Raw genomic sequence first — 14475 nt, 5'->3', positions numbered from 1 at the left:
TTTTTTTTTTTTTTTTTTTTTTCTGAGAGACTGATGATTGAGCAAACAGCAGCCTGTCAGAGAGAATATTTCCCAGCCTGCTTCTTTCCTAGCGGCATTTTGTTTAAAGCCACAAAACAAAAGCACAGTCACTCTGATCCTCAAATCAACTCCTGCGTTGCACAACTCTGGTCCCCATGCCCCATTCTGGCCCGCCTGGTCACTTGAGGCCTCCAGCCAGAAGCAAGACAGGGGATGACATGGACCCCACATATCCAGGACATCGAGACCACTGTCCTCCTGGAAAGCAGTGATGTCTGGGGATGCATCCCCATGTCCTTGATTCCAGGCTGGCTTGTGGTCTTCCTCCTCCATTCAGCAGGGCTTTGAAAAAGCAGATTCTTCTTTCCTTTGTCCACCAGGTTGCTTCTAGCCAAGTCGAATCCTTTCCATGGGAGGCTCCGAGTTCCTCACTGTCATCCTCACCAGCCTGGGTGGCTCATGCCTTTGATACACCTGTGTCTTGGGTGACTTCCTGCTCTTTGAGATGTAGCGGAGCTCAGAGGGGCAGTGTGATCACGCACTGGAGGGGCCCTCAGAAATGCCACTGGCAATGTCATGTTGCTCTGGGCTCTTGATCTGCCAACTTCTGGGTGCTGGAAAGAAACAATTCAATCAGACCGTCCCTTGCAGTGATCACTACTTGTTTTGGTAGCAGATTTTTGTGGGACAGACACTAATTGTCAAAGATAGTTTGAATAACTGACTCTGCCTTATTCTCATGCCTGTTTTGGCTGCCTACGGCCAGTACCAGCCAGGAGGAGAAATGTTAGGATCACCCTATGTGGAGTGTGACTGGGCCAAATGTGCACAGGACACATCATCACCTGTCCGGGGATGCAATGACATCAGGGCAGTTCTCTGTTCAGGGGAGACTGGGCCCAGTCTGTGTGCTGTTTTATCCACAGCTGAGTGGCAGTGACACCCTTTCTTACAAACATGATGGTCCCTGACTGACACTGGTCGCTCGGCCTCCGCCAGCGACCCCGTTTCTACTCCTCCCTCTTACCTGCTCTCCCTCTGCCTGAATGAACCGTGACTTTTCCTCATTTTGGTGCTCTCTGGAGGCTGGTGTGTCAGCCCAGTAAACCCCAGCCTGAAACCTAAGGGGCGAATGGTCCCCCACACTGTCCCACCCGCCTCTCTAGCTCTCCCCTTCTCCCTCCAACCTGCAGAGATGCCTGTTTGCTGATCTCACCGGCCTGTGATTTGAGGTCTTGTGACTTGGCAGGGGAGGTGGGGAGCCACGCACCCTGCAGACTCCTACCCTGCACCACGCGGACCTGCTGCGCTGCAGGGAAAACAACGTTCAGCGAGCAGTTTAGCTTGGACTTTATCCGGAGGCGAATCAGCCACTTCACACGGAGATCCTCTCTCCGCTGTGTTCCCAGGAAAACGAAGTGAATCACCAGAGAGAAGAATGTGCCGTCTGGTGCTGTCCCAACGAGAGGCTGATGTTTTGAATTAACAGAGCGGGAGGGCTTGTGCAACTGAGAAACACTTGGCCGCCCCCTGTATTGCTCCTTTTGCCTCCCCCGTTCCGTCCCCTCCACTCAGATATATGCTTGGATGAGAATTTTCATCTCCAGCCGGGTTTTTCCTAAACCTGATCCTGCAGTGACACGACAAGGCCATGTTAGACATGGAAATTACTGCAAAGCAGCGAATCCAGGGCTCTCATTTCTCCAAGGCCCCGGGAAGTGGAGACGCGCCTCCAATGCAACCCAAATATGGTTTTCTCGTTGCTCTACTTGCTAATTAGTAAATCAAAACCAAATGAAAAATATAAATAAGCGCATACCACAAATCTGTCACACTTGGAAGTTTCCCAGCTTATTCTGCCTGGCAGGCTCTGTCATCCATCTATAAGTAAAAACACCCACAGGCACCTTGATAGATTGGTCCCCTCTGGGCCTTAGGTATAAAACTGCCTAAAAACTGACCTTGTTCAGGTAAAGATGTTTTGGTTAACCCAGAAGTTAAGTGATTTTTTTTTTTAAACAGGAAGATAGAAGAGATATGGCAAGGTTTCCCCCACTCTTTTTAATTCTCTTGCAGGTGTTTTCTGATCTGTTTCAAATCATAATTCAGATGCTCAGTCCATGTGAGCTTGCTTGTTGGGTTGGCTTTTGGAAACTGCCTGCTGAGATACACTGAGAGTGACATAGGGCTAAACACACTGGCCCAGCTGTTGCTCAGAAGGGATGGAGAGGCCTTGTCACCCCAGAAAAGGCAAGACTTCCTCTGAGTACAGCCCTTGGAGAAGCGTTTTGTTATGTTTTTGCAGGGATCCAGGCTTTGCCTATTAAAGGAAAGGAATGGGCCCACTGTTTGTGTGTTCCCATCACATGGCTTTACTGGGGCAACACTCGTGCCCTGCAGTGGCATTTTTCCATCCTTGTGTTTTGCACGTCAAGGCATAAACACACATCCCATGGCCCTGAGCATCCATGATCACGTCTTGGTTTAGAGCTGTGGGTCTCAGTTTGACTAGGAAAGCATCCAGTGTCCCCCTTGCTGTGGCCCAGCTGGCCAGTACTTGAGAAGTGTGACTGCTGGCTCCAGGGGCTCCTCTGTCATTGAGTAAATACATGCTGGCCACCTGCTGTGTGCCAGGCAGCACTAGGGCAGGAGCTGCTGAGGGAACAGCAGATTCCCTGCTTTGTGGGCAGCACTGTGGAGAGCAGTCCTGGCCCTCCTCCTTTCCCAAGCTTCCTTGCTTGCTGCCCACCTATGGGAATGTCACGGAAGTTGTTGGGGAGGCGGTGTAGGGAGGTCACAGGTAGGAATGCGTGTGGCCCTGCTCCCTGGCTCTCAGACCACCTGCACCCATCACACAGAGGAGGGCTGGGGAGGCCTTGTGAGAAGGGACCCTCTGCCCTGCTGTGCCGCGAATAACAACAGGTCATCTGATGCAGTGTAACTGGATAGGGATATGAACTCCCATCTCCCTGGGAACCAAAGGAAGGCATTGGCTTGTCTGTGGCTTTTTTTGTTTTGTTTTCAAAACTTGAATGTTTTATTAACCTAAACAGCTCCACTGTCATGGTAAAAAGCCCACTGTGGAGAAAGGCAAGATTTAGTGTTTCTTAAAGCCGCCACCATGAGAGAAGCTGTTGCCCATACTCCAACTTTCAATTATTCAAGGGCTGGTTTTTCCATCTTGTGGATTTTTCGGCTTCCTTCCTTCTTCCTGAAAGCTTTCATAGAAGTAGTAGGACTTACTGGCCAAGTAAGGGTGCATACACACACACACACATCTTCAGTAGTGGACAGTCTGCTGAAGAAGCCCTTTACTAACCCCTTAATACGTGGTCGACTGTCTCGAGGCACTGATGGGCATCTACAGAATGTTTTGGTGCACAGAATGTGGATGCTTTTCTGACTTCACAGCTTCGTCACCCACTCTCGGAGTGCATGGTCGCCCAGTGGTGAACATAGGCAACTCCATGATAAGTGGGATTTTGAAACTGTTCTAATATATAATAAAATAATATCTCTTAATGTTCATATTTTAGGGGTACTCTGTGGGACGTACAAGAGAACAAACATGGTTAAGTCACTTGACCCAGGTAAAAAGGGACAGAGCAGCCTCTGGACTCCCATCTTCAGCTGTCAGTCCTGAACTCTTTCTTCTGTCCCAGGCTCTTAACTTTCAGGAATGAGGACAATCGCTATCTGATGAGGGTTCTGTGTTTTTCAGCTTTGCCAGGATTTCTTCTGGCAAGTCTTTAGCCTCCCTTGTTCCCCTTCCCACAATGTGATCTGGGGTATCCTTTTCTTCTTTAGGCTTTCAGTCTGTGACACTGAGCTGTCCTCTTAACCTCTTCTGCGATTCCCCAGACTAACCTTGTTTCTTGCCCAACTCAACAAGTGCTCATTCTGAGCCTACTGTGTGCCGGGCATTGTGCTCGGCACCTTCGCGTGGTGCTGCTGACTGACCTCCAGCCTCTTTCCGCTCAGGTGTCCTTCCCAGTTGGCCCTGGGGAGGGCATGGTGAACCCATCACCCTTATATTTGGGGCAGGCTGTGGAAAATATGAGTGTGCAGCCACTGTCCTCTCCACTGTTACCTCTTGGGAGTCAGGAGCCGAGAAGGAGAGAAGGAGAATGAAAGAGATAAATATCCCAAAGGACTGAAAACAAGCACTGAAATGTGTGTGCATGCATGCTTTTTGTAGCACCGGTCATAGTAGCAAAAGGTAGAAGAAGCCAGGCAGACAGAAAGAGAGTTTATAGGGACAGGTCAGTGCAGAATGATCAGCAAGTTTCAGTTTGTGAGTTTCATGTTGTCTTCAAGTGTCCAGGGGCATCTGGAGGATCAAGGGTACCTGGCAGGAAAATAACCACATTCCTTACAGAAGAGCTTTGAGGTAGAGATGAGAAAAAGATGCGAGCAGTATCAGCTTAAAGAGGATAGTTGGCATCATGAAAGTAAGTGGCATAAGGAAGCCACACAGTTGCCTTTGGCCTCAAATTCCTGTTGATTTGGTGGTATAATAACACTTGCTCTGCCTACCTTCTGGGACCGTTCTGGAAAAAGATGACATAATGTGTGCATGAAACTGCTCTGTAAACTCTTCAGAAATTAGGCTGCTTTTCAAATGGCTTTAGGAGTTGAGAGGAATGTGTCCCAAATGTTGTTTTCCAAACACAAGAGATAAAGACTTCAAATTCTGAAAGTATTGCAGAGTGGATAATCCTTGGAGCTTCCTGTTAAAATGCAGCTAGATCCAGGATAAATAGAAGCAAATATGCCTAAGGCATGAATGTCAGGGACGCAGGGACATCTTTGAGGACTCCCAGGAGTGGGTTCCTGTGAGCAAATAAACATAAAAGCTGGGTTTCTGTCAGTGCAAAGACCAGGACTACTGAGACCAGCCTGGGGGCTGGAACAAGGCGGGGAGTTGTCCCTGAAGGTCACACATTGAGCTGGGACCCTCAGAGGGAGGTAAAGTGGTTCCAGGTTAGCAGTGTTACTCATAGAAGCAGAAATGCATTCTTTTTGGACAAAAGCAACATCAGTTTGAAGCTTCAGTGTGAATTTCAACCAACAAATACTTAAAAATGAAAAGTTCCCAAACGCACAAGGAAATCTGCCACTCTGAACATCTTATGAGTTATGGGGGAGCAATGCAGATTAAGTTCTCTAAGGATTTTACATGTTGGAGAATAGCTACCAAGTTAGATGGAAACATAAGACAATAAATTAGAAATATTGAAAGAATAAATAACATACTAAATAAAACTATCAGGCAAGTGACAACTGAAAATTACTGAGCACACCAAGCAATGACAGTAGAGTTACAAGTATTAGAGTTTTTTTAAAAAATTCATTAAAATGAAAACTAAATCATTAAACACAGTAGAAGAGAGAATTAGTGAATTTGTAAACAGACCTAAAGAAATGATCCAGTCCAGACACAAAAAGATAAATGATACAAAGGAGATGTAAACACTGGAAAGTGTAATATCAAGCTAGTTGTCATTTTTGAAGGAGACACTAAAGACAGTGATGAAGAGACCGTAACTATTGAGTTGGTAGAATTTTCCAGAACTGATGGAAGATAGACATCTGCAGACACATGAACTACATCATAATCCAAGTGAGAGGATAGAAATAAGCACTTGAGGCATCTTGTAGGGAAGCTGCAGCACAGCAGAGATGATGATGTTATAAAGTCACCTGGAGAGAACGGATGAGCACTGACGTAACAATCCCAGACCCAGTTTCCTCGCCCGCTCTCCGTGAGGGCTTTCTGCCATGGGCGGTGTGGAAGGACCTCTGCTTTACCTTTTAGGCTATATTTCCCAGCTGTATTTTGACTGAAGGTACTCATGTTTTTCTCACTTGTAAGGGGGAAAATGTGTATGTCATGTATTTTGAGAGTATTTGTCGGGTTTTTGGTTTTAATTTTTACGTTATATTTTTTTACTAAATATGATGTGATTGCTTCTGTATGGAAGTCCTTATACGTGGACAAAAATATGCTTGTTTGACATCAGTGACACTGTGAAGGCTGTGACTATTAAGGTTTTCTTCCTGACACGTTTATGGAGTTTTAGCTAAGTGTGTTTCCTGATGGTAGCTGAGATTTACTTTCTTCCATAGTAAGGCATGTATAGTTGTAGCTCATGAGCATTTTCCCAAACTAAAGTGGCATTTATATTTACATTTTGGTATAAAGATGGTTCTGACATTTTTTAAAAAATAACAAACGATTTGGTCTACCTTTATTGATAGTGATATGTAGGCGCTTAATACTGCTTAAGATCAAAAGCCTGTTTATAATATATGGACTGGATCCCATCTTAAAAATGCCTTGGAATAGACGGATAGCCTAAGAGTGTTCCTTTGTGGTAACAGAAGAGTTCTAGATCTGAATTTTGGTGGTCGTGATATGAATTTGTATGTGTGATTCAATATCACAGAATTACAAAATTCTAAAACAATGGCGCATAAAAACTGACGAAATTAGAGTCGGTGTTGTGCCAATGGCATTGTCTTGGCCTTGACGTTACACTTCAGTTTTGTGAGATGCCCCCATTGTGGGAAGGTAGCTGGCTGAAAGGCACATGGGGCCTCCCTTTTATTTTGCAATGACTGTGATCTACCATTATTTAAAAAGTAAAGTTGAAAGAGTCATTTGGAATGTAGCAGCCAGGATAATGAATTTTTCTATATCTGTGATTCATATACAGAATACTAATATTTATGAATATTTAGTGAACCCCAGAAGCTCTTTCATCTCACTGTGGTCAAAAAGTGAGTTGGAGAGTTTAGTTTGTTCTGTGTTACATTCAAAGTCCTATTAGCTTTCCTATCCACTGGGAAGAAATACCCAACACCAGCCATTTAAAGGAAGAGAGGTTTATTTGGCTCACAGCTTCAGTGATTCAGTCCATGGTTGACAAGCTCCAAGGCAGAAGAAACTGCATGGTGGAAGGGCCTAGACGGAAACCCTACTCACATCATGGCCTTTAGGAAGCAAAGAGCAAAGGGAGAAGCTGGGGCCATGAGTACACACTCCCTGGTCACCCATCTAGTTTTTCAGGGTCCCATCTCTGAATGGTACAATCAGCTATGACTTGTCTTGAGTATATAGCACCCCCATATCCAGTCACCTTCCAAAAGTCCCACCTCTGAACATTAGGCTTTTGGGGAACATTTTAGATCTAAACTATAACAAAGGTGCTGTATACTTGTACAATATAAAAGTCAAAAGGCTATTGTTACAGCTCTTCGAAGACTAATTCTAACTGTCTTTATTGCCTAATATTAAATAAATTTGCTCCATGGCAAAAAGTTGTTCACATTAGTTCATGAAACAGACATTTAAAAATTGAGTTTCAAGTTTGGCACATCAGTGTCAGTGGGCACATGTAGCACTGGGAGGTGCAGGCATCAGTGTAATTGCTTTAACCAATCTAGACTGAATTACCCAGAAAGTGGGTCCTGTGAGGAGACAGAGCAATGCATGTGCTTACTCATAAAATAAATGTTTTAAATAGGGTTTTCTAGTCTTTTTTTATATTTATAGTTGGAACAGGTAATATAATTTTTCTATAAACCAGATAATTTAGACTCAGTGGGATGCTAGTCAGGAAATGCCTATATCAAAATATATTACAATAAAATTAAGCCACAGTGAAGAGAAAAAAACTGACTTTCAGTAAGATCAGTCAAGAAAAAGGGAACATACAAATAGGCAATATTTTGGTAAAAAAAAAAAAGAAAAGGAGAAAGAGGCACAGATAATACTATGAAAAATTTTATGGCAGCAAATTTGAAAAATTAACCCCAAATCAACAAACTTCTAGAAAGGGTAACCCCCGATTTAAAAAGACAAGATAGCTTGAGTATATATTCCTGTGTGTTTAAAGGAAAATAAATAGATCATTAAAAATCTGCCCTAGAAGAAAACACTAGAATCAGGCTAGTTAAACTAGAATCAAGTTAGCTAAACTTTCCAGAAGTTTTGCTGGGGGCGTAGCTCAGTGGCTGAGCGCTCATGTGCCAGGCCCTAGGTTGGAGCACCAGCTTTGGAAGGGTGAGAATCAATTATTGTTTAGGGACTAGGATTGATTTTTATTTTGAGACAGGGTTTTGCTAAGTCACTAAGTTGCCCAGGCTCTCTCAAACTTGTGATCCTCCTGCCTCAGCCTCCCAGAGTGCTGGGGTTACATGTATTACACCACCATGGCCAGCTTGAGATCACTTCTTGAAAGGAACGAGAGGCAACATTCTCTGGTGGATTCCAAGAGCAAATATAACTCAAAACTACACCTCGACTTGTGAGTTGCGAGTATCACAAGTCTTGCTTAGCACAAATGCAGAAATTCCAGATGGAACACACGAAGGGCAGCAAAGTTAGGAAAGTAACTAAGACAACCATTTTGTTAATCCTTCTTCATTGAAGGACAGTATATTACTTTCGGGTTAAACAGCTTTGGGCTGTTACAAACGATGCAGCTGTGAACTTGAGTGTCCAAGTGGCTGTTCAGGGTCTGGCTTTCAGCTCTTTTGCCACTGTGTCCAGAAAGACGATGCCAGGTCACACGGTAATTCCGTGTGTAGTGTTCTGAGGTACTGCCATGCTGTTTTCCCAGTGGCTACAGTGCCTTATATTCCTACCAGCCAGGCACGAGAAATCCAGTTTCTCCACATCCTCAACACTTGCTAGGAAATTCTTATTTCCAGTAGACCCATGTGAGGTAAGGAGCGCTCCCGCACTCTCCACAGAGCAGCTGTGCCCACTCACAGGACCCTACCTGTTTCCTTCTTCCGGGCACCAGGCCTATTTCCACGTGTTCCTGGACAGTTTCCTTCATGTCTCTAAAAGTGAAAACTATAAGGAAAAGACAAAGACTGATCACCAATAAGTCAGTGATTCACACGCATGTAGGGGAACTGTTGGCTTTTAAAGGGCAAAGGGATGAGAAACACCCTATTCACGATATAAGGGATAGAAACATGACGATGTTGGGACGTTTTGGTGTTTACCAGTCTGGTTTCCTGGTGGTTCACTAATGGACCTCGTTACCCCACACACTGTACATGTCCGTTGGTTTGTGCAGCATTACACAGTTTACCCTTTTAATCTTAAATCAGTAACTGACTCCCCAGAGCAGTCTAGTTCCTACATCTTGGCCAAAGTCTAGGACTGGTCTAAAATTGCAACAGGTAGAGTCTGAGGCTAAAAATAGAAGAAAATGAATTTTATGGAGCCAAATTTATTCAGTTTAAAGGTTGGCAATATGCTCTCCAGTTATTTCAGTTCTGTTTTATTTGGTATTAAAGGGATTTTTAGAAATGAAATCATAATGAAAAGAATGCAGCTTGTTTCTTTGTTTTTATTGTACTCAACAAAGGGAAAACAAAAAGCAGATGACCTTTGTAAGGTCATTACCATTTAAAATATAGTTTAACTGGTCCTTGAAATTAAAAAAAAAAAATTCTAGGAATTATTGCCTCAGAGAGCAGAGCACTCTATTCATTAGTGGAACACCAAGGATAATAATACCATTTCTTCACTGCCTGTGTGTTTTGTTTTGTTTTTGTATAAGGCTTCTTTCTAAATGAAAAAGTTAATTTGGGTGTTGTAGTTTAGCTAAAGAATGATCCTGAAAACATTCCTGTGCTCAGAAGCCCGGCTTTTGGAAGGTGTTTAGAGCCTAGGGGCCCTATGTTCAGCAGAAGATTAACCCACTGATAAATGCATAATCGAATGTGGCATTGGGAGGTGGGGACTGGCTGAAAGAGGCGGGTCTCTGGGGTGTGGCCTGGAAGCAGTTGTCTCTTTCCCCGCCCTCCTTTCTCCCTTGGCTTCCTGGCCGCCATGTTGTGAGCAGCTCCCCTCCATGGCCGGTCCTTCACCGTGGTGGTCTTGTCTCGGAGCCAGCTGACTATGGACTGAAACTGCCCAAAACTATGAGCCAACATAAGCTTCTCCTCCTTTAAGTTGTGAGTGTTGAGTTTTGCGTCCCAGCAACAAGAAGAGTGTCTAATCCACAGGAGAAACATTAATTGGCCCTGACTGTGGAATAAATCTGAATCACTCGGCAAAGATATACTCTAAGCTCAGAATAGCCACATTCTCAACAGCCAGTGATTGTCACAAGTAACATTCACAGACCACTTAGGCCATGCCACTGGCCATATATAGAAGGTCTAGGTATAGATATAGATGTGTCCACATATAGTGTCTCATTTAATATCCCAAAACGTTATTTTTCCACTTAACTGATACTAAAACTTTGACTCTTATCCTGTTCAGCATCACATAAGTGAGAAAAAGGGGTGCCAGTGTGACAGTTTGACATGTCGTCAACACTAAAGAGTATATCACATGGAGTGTCCCATAAGAGAAATCCTGGGGAAATGAATTAAGTATTGAGAGCTGAATTCAAAATTCACCCTTCTTCTCTGTCCTTTTTATTGATTTGGCATTACACAATCCAGAATCATGTGTCTTGAGTTGCTAAGTTCATTGGAGACATTGTTACTCTCCCATAATGTTCTTAAGATGCACACAGAGGCAGTGACCTGATTGTATTGATTCTGGGTCCCTTTAAGATATCAGCAAGTGCATTGTGTGAATTCAGCTGTAGACAAAAGAGAGAAAGGAGAAGGTCCAGGTACATTTCAGTGACGGTGGCTGAGGTAGCCTGGGGAAAGCGAGGAAGGTGGTATAGCTTGGAGCCTCAAACTTGGAGGCCTGAGGAGAGGTCAGAGGACCACTGGGTAAAGGCTGTAGGTATCAGTCAGAGACTCGTGGGGAAATGGGGATGATGGTGACTGTCCCCTATGAGGGATGAAAGAGAAGAAGGTTCAGGGTGCTTCCAAACAGTGTCACCTTGGTAGATGAGAAGGGGGGAGATATCCCTGTAAGGCAGTGGGCTCCAATTCACATTGTGAGATAATGAACACAAAGTTGTAACACAAAGTTGTAAAGATAAGTAACACAAAGTTGTGTACTTCCGTTTCTTCATCATTGGGACCTTTATCTCTACATCTGTCCGTGCGCATTTGCCAGAATTCTTCCTTAGTCGTACATAGTTGCCTACCAGCATTGCACTACCTTTATCCTTAAGAATTAAAAGGAATCTCTCACTTCCTAGCATGGTCAGGTTCCCTTTCCCTTTTCCTTCACTCAGCCTCTCCGGTCCTCTCTTCCCTTCCTATGTTAATCGCCTATTACTGCAAAACAAATCCCCCAGAACGTGGTGGCTGGAAGCAGCCCTGCAGTGTCATCCCTCACGGTCCTGTGCAATGACTGGGGTCAGCTAGGAGGTGCATGGTCAAGGTCTCTCATGCAGTTTCAGGAAGATGGTGGCTGCGGCTGGAATCTGACAGAGCTCCACTGGGTTTGATATCCAAGATGACTTTTTCATAATATGTCTGGTGCCACCACTGGAGTTGTTGGGAGCTGGCCAGTCAATTTTCCTTCATTTATTCCTTCGTATCCTCTCTCTCTCGGTCTCATTCTCACTCTTGCTCTCCTCTTCGCCGTGCCTCCTCCTCCCTGTTTCACCATGCCCTCTCTGTACATTTCTCTCCATGGCTAGCGTGGACCTCTTCACAACATGGAGGTTTCTGGGTAGCCAGGCTTCCTGCTTGGCAGCGCTTTCCTCAGGCAAGCCTGGAAAGAAGTCCAAGCTGGGGACCAGGCCTGGGAAGTCGCTCATCTCCGCTGTTGCTGCATTCTGTGGATGCGAAGCCAACCGCAGAGCCAGCCCAGGGAAGGGAGCCCCTCGAAGGCCTGCATTTAGGGGAAGGTGGTTTATTGGGGCTGCCACCCTTCTCCGAAGATGAGCTGCCCCATTCCTCATGGAGCGCAGTTTCTGTCCCTTTCTGTACAGTCTGTAACTAAACTGCCTTAAAGCTACTGCCTGGGAACTCATTTCACATCCATATGCTTTTCCAACTTGTAAGAGAGACTAAAACACCTCTTTGAACAATTTTTATGCATGCTCTCCGGGAGCCTTAAAAATAGTTTCATTTACCAATATTAAAATGAAGCATCCCAAAGGCCCTGTAGAAAACGTTTTTTTTTAAAGTTTCTTTGGGAAATCAGAGTTGATTCAGTTTTTAACAAACAACGATAACGTATCAAACTTAAAAGGCAGATTCGTTTTAGGGAAAAGTGATCCACCAACAGTGTGGGTGTCCTGGGGTGAACTCTTCAACAATATTGCTTTTCATGCGTAGCCACTAATTAGAAAACCTGCTGTCTTGTGGGGCTGAGCTCTGGTTTGCTTTTGGTTGGACTTAAAATAAACAAACAAACAAACAAACAAAAAAAGCCCCAGAAACCAGGGCTTATACAGTTGCCCCCCCAACCAAAAACACATTTGAAAAAGAAAAAGAACTCTGAGGTAAATGAACTGTTGCATAATCACATGGTAGTTTTAGAAATTCTTTATTGAAAATCTTTTCCCCTCAGCTTCTGCAAATTCTACTGGGGATTCAGGTTCTTCTAGAGAGTCACTAGATTTTGTTTTGCAGTGTGGGGAATCAAACCCAGGACCTTGGGCGTACAAGGCAAGTGCTGCACTGCTGAGCTGCACCCCAGGCTGTGTGTGTGTACACGTGCGTGTGCATGTGTTTTTAATGATAAACCCCCAAAGCTTTCTTTCCTTTTTTTAAGACAGTAAGTCTCTAGAGCTTGTCTTTGTTTTCCCTCCCTCCCTCGCTTGCTTGCTTGTTTGTTTGCTTCTTTCCTTCCTTCCTTTCCTCTCTCCCTCCCTCCTTCCTTCCTTTCATGACCCTGAGGATTGATCTAATTTGAGGGCTTCATACTGAGCTCTATCACGAGGACCACCCCCTTTTTTTTTAATCTTATTTTGAGACAAGGTCTCGCTAAGTTACCCAGGCTTGGCTCAAATTCGGCTCCTACTTTAGCCTCCCAGAGTGCTGGGATTCAGGTGTACACCACCATGCCCGGCTTCCAAAGCTTTTCTTTGGTAATTGTGGAAAACAATACACTAGGAGGAAGTAGGAAGTTAAAGGTGGCAAATAATTTGACTTTTGTTTTCTGTCCACCATCACTGGGAAAACCCTGCCTGACAGGAGTAATTTCCTCCTGAGGTTTCTCTGGGGTTGCCAGTAAGAAAAAACTGATGGGGCCAGGAGCACTTTCCCTCTGAGGGAAAGTCTAGGGTTTGTGGTGGAAGCAGGATCCTCCTTTGCTCCTTTACCTCTGAGGGTTGATATCATTTTGCTCGCATGGGACTTTTTTTGTTTTTTTGAGCCAGGGTCTCACTATGTAGTTGAGACTGACCTGGAACTCACTATGCAGTCGGGCTGGTCTCAAACCCACAGCGATCCTCCTGCCTCAGCCTCCCAAGTGCTGGGATTACAGGTGTGCACCACCATGCCTAGCTTCACACAAGACTTTAGATAAACAGCTGAAAGCTGACTCCAGGAAGTACTAACTGGTACCTGTAATTTTCTGTGCTTTGTCTTCATATGGGAAAAACATTTTATTTAAAAAACTTGTATTCTTCCTAGCTTTATTCAAGTGTAATTAACAAATAAAAATTGTGTGTAAAGGGTCCCGACGTGTCCCCATATATGTGTATGTCATGAAATCGTTACCATTATCAAGCTAATCAATGTTTCCATCACCTTACATGGTGATTGCTTCTTTTTTTTTCCTGTGGTGAGAAAGATTTAAGACTTACTCTTGGCAACTTTTAGGTATACGAAACAGTATTGTTAATTCACCACTGTGTTGTCCATTAAATCCCTAAAATGTCTTCATCATGCAAAACTGAACCTTGGACCCTTTGACCGTCTTTCCCAGTCCCCTGACAGCCGCCATTCCACTCTTTGCTCCTAGGAGCTGGGCCCTCCCGGAGCCCACGGGGAAGCATGTGACACAATGTGCTGCTTGTCTCTCGGTGCCCAGCTGGTTTCACGTAGCGTGTCCTCTGGGACATTGTCACAGATAGCGGGATTCCTCCTCCTTACAGGCTGAACAGTATTCCTTTGCACACAGACACCACATTTTCTTAATGTGTTCATCCATGGATGGAAGACTAGGTTGAGTTCGTGTTTGTTTTTTTTTTTTTTAAGTCTTTTAGAGTCAGTTCTTTTCCAGAGGTTTTTATTTTTCCATTGTAAACCATTAGAAAATAGCATTGTCTTTCTCGGGCTTGGGATACCTGCAGATTAAATAGGACTCCAGTGGTTCCCCAGTACAGAGTGACTTTTCCTTTAATCTTCAGCTTCCTCTAGGAGGGGGGATCCAGAGCACCATGTTTTTAACTTTTATTTTTATTTGTACATGTTTTCAGTACATACTGATTATATTCCTTACAGGAATAATACACAGCTGGTACGTGTACATAACACATTTCAATTCCTTTTATATCCCCCTTCCACTCCCCTAACTTCCACCTCTTGGTCCAGGGGGCCATTTTCTATGTAGCT

General features: G+C 44.3%; 1 protein-coding gene across 1 annotated transcript in view; it reads left to right on the top strand.

Moving 5' to 3' along the window:
- Nucleotides 1-14475, top strand: part of Bmp6 (bone morphogenetic protein 6) — a gene marked incomplete at its 5' end in the record, with an annotated part of 102183 nt that overhangs the window by 53691 nt on the left and 34017 nt on the right. The gene's annotated exons all lie outside the window — the stretch shown is intronic.

Source organism: Fukomys damarensis, unplaced genomic scaffold (genome assembly GCF_012274545.1).
Source record: "Fukomys damarensis isolate Sample0158 unplaced genomic scaffold, DMR_v1.0_HiC HiC_scaffold_10, whole genome shotgun sequence".
In the NCBI taxonomy this organism is placed as follows: domain Eukaryota; kingdom Metazoa; phylum Chordata; class Mammalia; order Rodentia; family Bathyergidae; genus Fukomys; species Fukomys damarensis.
This window is presented reverse-complemented; position numbering and strand designations above follow the sequence as displayed.